Below are 6,582 nucleotides of genomic sequence, written 5' to 3' on the forward strand. Positions count from 1 at the left end.
GGCCAGCTGCTCGTGCTTTCTGTTTAATATGGCATATTAGGCAATTTCCTATTAAAAACATTTATGGGAATATATAAATATTCACTTATACAGAGCTTGCCTGGCCCTTTGCGCACAGAGTGGTGGAGAGAGTGACTTGAATTATTATAAACCTATCAAGACAGCTTGCGATGGGGCCTGCTGCATGGCAAGGAGATGGATGTCCTGGAGCCCCAGTGGGGATCGACGTCCTTCAGGTGCCAGGATGGGAGACCTTGCTCAGTGGGATGAAGTGTTCTCTCCGAGCAGGACAAGGCCACTGTGGGATGTGCGCTGCGTCTCCCGGTGTGCAGCTGCAGGCAGCGTGGGCAGGGTTTTCCCTTGTGTGGTTTCCCTGTGCTAGCTGCAGGAAGAGCATGCACAGGCCCGATCTGGATTAAATCAAAGGAATTTTTTTTTCTTCATTTGCTGTCTTACGCACTGACCACCAAACCACATCCTTCGAGCCCGAGCCTGGTGCACTGAAACAAAAACTAGGCCACGGCTTTTTGCTATTGCCTTTCTTTTCTTTCTTTTTCTATCTTTTCCCTTATTGCTTCAGTTGGGTGCAAGCTGGCACATGCCTCTCCTCCAGCCCCTCTGCTCCCCATGGAGCCCAGTGCACCCCCATGGGATTGCGCCTTCCCAGGGCAGCCTGGTGTTTTCCCCACCTCAAGCAAACCACTTTCAGCTCCACGTAAAACCTGGGAACTATCCAGATTATGTCCACTGAGCACTGCGTCAGTGGGGAGCAAATATAGAGGAATAATAAGAAATGACGTCCTGGCAGATTGTGTCGTCGGGATCTAATAAGTTGCAGTGCAGGGATTGTACTCGGCTCTCACCCAACTGCATTAAGCAGCCGAGTGTTTTACAGTCTGATACTGAGATCAGAGCTCACTGGAGGGGACCCGTCAGCAAAGAGCCCCCCGTTGCTAGCAGGAGCTGTGGTGTGATGCCGTTCCCTGGGCAGCATGGCCAGAGCAGGGCTTGCATCAGTTGCGATCTGCCTGCATAGGGAAGTTCTCACGTTTACAGAGCAGCGAGCAGCTTTATTGTTTTATTTTGCAAACCAAAACCAGCCGGGAGTTTCTGAAGTGTCTGCCATCCCCGCAGAGAGCTGTTTAGTCATGCCTGGTGTGTATGCATGTGAGACACAGTGTAGGGGAGGGAGTCTCTAGGACTTTGCAAAGATTAAAGATTTATGCTGACCCTTGAATCTGATCCAAGGCTACTAATCTGCCCTGATCCTATCATCTGCTCAGGGTGGATCTATTTCACTTTCCTTTATGGTACTCCTGACTCACTCGACTCCCACTCCAGGCCAGTCAAGTGGGAATGGGAAGCACTACCACATATTTGTTTGGGTTTACATTTAAAGCTCTGGACCTGTAGTGGGTGCAGCTCATAAAGGAAACCAGTGTGGATAAGATATGGGTGAGCTGAATGCTTGGAAACCACTCCCAAACACAAGCTGAAGTGGTTTGAAATCAAGGTGGAGTGATGTACAGAGGGCATAATACCTGGCAGCTACGCCCAACGTGTGAGAAAGGCATTTAAATCCAAGGTGGTAGGGTGGGCAGGGCATCCAGCTTGCTTCTGAGGGAGGCAGCTTATTGTCTTTCAGGGTCTGTAACCTCTCCAGCAGAGAACTGGGTACTGTCACCCTCCATCTGCCCACCCATGCTCTCCACTTTGCACCACAGGGCTGTGGGAAGCTGTGCTGGGGGTACTGCTTTCCCCCTGGCACTGCTCCACCTGGGAAATAGCTTGCTTATGCTCCATCACCCCATAGTGAAACGCTCCTGATGGCTGCTGGGGATTTAGACTGAAAACCAAAATACAGACCTGATTTTGTGGAGGACAGAGTAAATCTCCTCTGCCCTTGTGAAACAAAAAGAAGTGTGGCAGAAAGAGAAATAGGAGCTTGCCATTCCCCCACCCCCAGCTCTCCTCTGCCTCAGTCACACGTGTCAGACTTGGTCTGGAGGAAGGCTGGGGATGCCAGAGGAGCTCGGCCGGTGTGCCAGCCGGGCCGGGATGGATAACACCCACCTGGGCACTGCCAGCGGTACCAGGGCCACGGGCAGACAAGCAAACAGTATCAGTCATACGGACCTGGCCCGTGGCTGAAATGACCAGGAGAGGGAGAGCGCTGTGTATCCTATTTCAGATCCCCTGGGACAACCTGTTCTCCTGATAGCTGATGATATGTAAATATAGCAAATGCAAAGCAAGGCACTTTCCTACCATGCCTTACTCAGGCTGCATACAGAAAGGGGCTGAAACCTAGCAGCGCAGTTGGGAACACCCATCTGCAACTGTGAAATAGGCATCATGCTTTATTTTTAGTTTAAAATGAAGTTCCTGTTTGTAAGGCCAGAAAGGTTACAGGAAAAAAAAGAATGATGAAGCGGGATCATTTACTGCTATTTTTCTTTACACGTGTCCTTCCTTCCTTCCTCCCTCCTGAGAAATAGGATGTAGCACATCGCTATTCCAGGCTGCAATATTCGCTCACAGGAACGCTGGTTTCTGCTCCCTCCGAAGAAGCCCATTATGCCTTGTGTAACAAAAGACACCAGCCTCCCAACCACACCAATTACCCTTGATTTCTAGTCGCTACATGAAGGCGCTTATCTCATGTAAATGAAACGCTGTCTTCACACTGACTCGCACTTCCTTTCTCTTTCATCAGAGTTTTGGGCTGCCCTGCCAGGCAGGGGTGAAAGGCAGGTCACGCAGTGGGACTGGGGAGCCCTCCCCATCTGATCAGCCCAATCCCCCTCCTCCAGGCAGCTGATCAGCCCCAGCAGCCATGGGGCACACCAAAACAACGGGAAGCATTCGGTCAGGTCAGCCTAATGAGCCTGTTTGACAAGCAAAGCCAAGCCCTAATTAGCCTGGTGGCTAACTCCTTGACCTAGCTCCCAGGCCCTGCATTTCTCCTGCAGGCAGGGGTCACCCAGACGCCATGGAAGGAGAGCCTCAGGGATGCATTTTGGCAGGCACCCACACATTTTATTCCCTCCCGTGCCCCAGAAGGGAAAGGTAATTGTGAGCTGACAGATGGGAGCCTGTGAGCTGTGGATGGGAATTCCCAGCTGAGGGGTTTCAAGAGCGTTGGGAGCTTTGGCGTATGGATTAGGTTGCTTATATATACTATAGTGTGAAGGAAACAGGCGGGTTTGCTAATTCCCTTGCACTTTAATTTAATAAAGTAGGATTTGTCTGGTGGGAAAGTGTAACAGTGGGATTTAAGCTGTGTGAGTCTCATGACTGGTGCCTTGTGGGGTGGGAAGAAGGGATGCATCGTTTGCATTCTGTCTCTCCTGTGTTCCTGTGTTTTTAAGTACTATTTCTGAGTGCCCACAGCTTTGGATGAGCTTTATTTGGGATTAAGTTTATTAAAAGAATCTGTATGTAGATACTCACACTAAATTCTGTAGCCTAGTTTTTGAGAAACCAGTGTCCTATGTCTAGGGAGAACCAAGACAGCTTGGTTTGCAGGTGCCTTATGTCAAGACTCACATAAACTGAAGAAAGATAAAGAGGAGGATGGATGGTGCACAAAGGAAGAAGGGGCAAATTAATATATGATATAGCTTCTGTAGGGAAATGAGGTCCTTCTGGCTTTAATGAGAAAGTCCCCAATGGAAGTTTTAATCTGGATCTACATCAAAACTTCAAAGTTCAGGGAGCTCAGAATGAGGAGTTCCGTCCAGCCCATCACACATCAGAGCTATCTGCAGAATTCACATCCTAACAGTTTTTCCAGTCATGAATTCTGCCAAAGACTTGTGCTTGATTATGAGGTATTTTTCTTCTTTTTCATCCCTTTTACTAATTTAATTCCCAGACCTAAATCAATTTTTTCCGTCTCAGCCTTCCACAAGCATTGCATTGTTTGCGGTTATGAAACTGTTACAGCTTCCCTATGCCCTGTATTGCATGTTGAGCTGTTGGAGATGTTTACCTGGCTGCAATAGCAATGACCGAGTGAAGAGGAGGCCTCAAGGTTAGGCAGTGGGCTGGTTTATGGTCAAATGCAGACAAAGTTTTCTGATGTGCTAGTGAGCAGCTCATTACATTGCTCCTGTCCTTATTTTCCTCATTATTAAAAGAGGATAAAGCCCAACCAATTATTGGGATATGCACAAATATGCCATTGATGACGGTCCTGACATATTTTCTGAGGAGCCTTGAAGCAGCAAGGCTCAAAAGCCACATGCTGGGCTGTCCCTTATTTTTATTCTTTGCTGTTTTCTTGGTTGTAGGATAAGAGCTAATCAGAGTGATGCTCTCCAGCAGACTTTTGTGTATGGCATTACAGTAAAATCCTAAATTTTCTTTCCTGCTCATGCATATAGAGAAGGAAGAACTAGGATGGCTGCAGACTATTACTATTTTCAGATGATTTAGCCAAGGAAAAAACATCTGGATGGCAAAAGAATAAGCATTTGATAGAAAATAACCTTGAAGCTCAGCTCTCTGACATGATGGCATGCGAGGTGCTCAGCTTCCTGAGATAACTGAGCTCCATGAAATGCCAGCAAGGAATGTAACTTCCAAAGGATACAACAAATGACAATAAAGACAACCAGAGCACGCAGAATCCAATGCAAGAAAGGCTGCAGAGCAGGCTGGGTGCTTCCTGATGCACTCCCCTGCATGTGTTTCTGATCAAGAAATGGTTTCAGCATCAACATACATAGAGTTCCTTCCATTCAGTTTAGGACTTCTACTGGGTGGAGAGGCAATAATATGGTTGGTGTAACTCAGTGCAACTCAACTGACTTGGTTAATGTGAGGATGTTTGTACCTGTAGATGTGTTGCTTCTTCCTCCACTAAAGCAAAGTGTCATCTGGGACTGGGCAGCTTCTCCACACTGATACTGTAGGACTGCAGCAGAGAGTGATACCTGAGCACTCACAGCTCCTTCGGCATCACTTCATAGTATCTGGTCTGCAGCTTGCAAGTGAAACTACAGCTCCTAGCACCTAGGATGTGTACTGACTGGCTGCTTGCTACCTTTGGGCACAGTATTTCACCCATCTCTGCCTCAGCTTCCCCAACTGTACAATGCTTTATGAAGTATGAAGGACTTTGAATTTCACTGATTAAAAAGCATTAAATGAGACCGTCTTGGCCTTCTAGCTTAATGTATGTTACCCAGCCACTGCGGCTGGGAATAAATATTCCTCTGTTCTCCCATTTCAAAGTGACACCCAGTTCCCAGGATTATCCTCCTCCCTTGTCCGTGACAACACTGGGAAAAAAAGCCCAAGACGTTCCCACTGTGGCGGCTGGGGCTGACAGGTGGACACCGTGTTGCTGTTTGTGTTAATTCGTCTCTTGTTAACAGTTTATGGCCGACCAAATCCTTTGCTTTGGATTTATTACATGTAATAAAAGAGAAGATTTACTGGATCCCACGGTGCCCATGTGCCCGGGGAGCTCTGTGGTGTGGGTGACGGCGTTGCCAGGCTGGGGGGAACATGCTGAGCACGGAGCCAGCCCTTGGTGAGGTTGAGGATGCAGGTGAGAGCGAGGATGAAGGCTTTAGGCAAGAAGACTGTTTTGGTGAGGTTGCATCCCCCTCTGCTGGAAAATCCAAGTAAAAGCAGAAGTGCACCCGCAGGCCAGGGAGAAAATGGGTTGAGAAAAAGAGGGAATAAACGTGCAAGGAAAGGAAGTGAGCTCCGGTCCCCCCCGTCTCATTTGTGTCAGGCATAATCCCACTCCCCATCATGGGAATGGGCAAGCGGGGCAGGGGCAGAGGCTGCTCAGCCAAAGGGGAGATGGATGGAGAGGAGCTGGGCGTTGGATGTCCCCATAGGAGTGACCTGTGCAGGGGCTTGGGACACCACGCTGGGTGACACCATGGGTCAGGCAGGTCCTGACTATGTGGCAAGCTCAGAGACCAGGCAGAAAATCGTGAGCATAGCTAAGCAGAATTGCACAAAGTCAGTGCTTTGATGCTGGATTTGTAGCCCAGGTGGTACCGAGGAGCCATGGCTGATGGGTACTGAGATGCAAAACACCTTGGGGGGACTTAAATACATAAGGAAAGCTGAACCATAGGCACTTAAATTTGTCAGGAAGGGTGCTGCAGTCTATGGTTTCTTGCTATGTCACAGTAAGGAGCCATGCTTCGAACCAGAGGCTGGAGAGAATGCCTCTTTGGCTCGTCCTGATGGGTCACCTCTTATCCTCTGTGGCAGATACTAGTGGGTGTCAGGCAGTGTGTCAGAGGTGAAGGTGCTCTGGGGAAACAGGCAGCAGCGAGAGATGTGCCAAGCAGCAGCAGGGAGCAGGGAGGGGGTTTCGTTTCTAGGCACAGATGTATGAAGGCACTTTGGCATACAGGCAGTTCCCTGGCGCCCTCTCCTGACAGGCTGCGAGAGCACACAGCTCCCTTACCCCGAGGACTGCTGCTGGAGCTCGTTCTTCCTCCCTGCCAGCCCAGCAGGCTGGGACAGAGGGCTCATGATAGCCCAAGTGGGGCGAGTGACTCTGGCAGCAGCATGAGCTCAGCATCATGGCCCCAAGGATCTCTAAGA

This window comes from Psittacula echo (genome assembly GCF_963264785.1).
Source record: "Psittacula echo genome assembly, chromosome: 9".
Taxonomy (NCBI): domain Eukaryota; kingdom Metazoa; phylum Chordata; class Aves; order Psittaciformes; family Psittacidae; genus Psittacula; species Psittacula echo.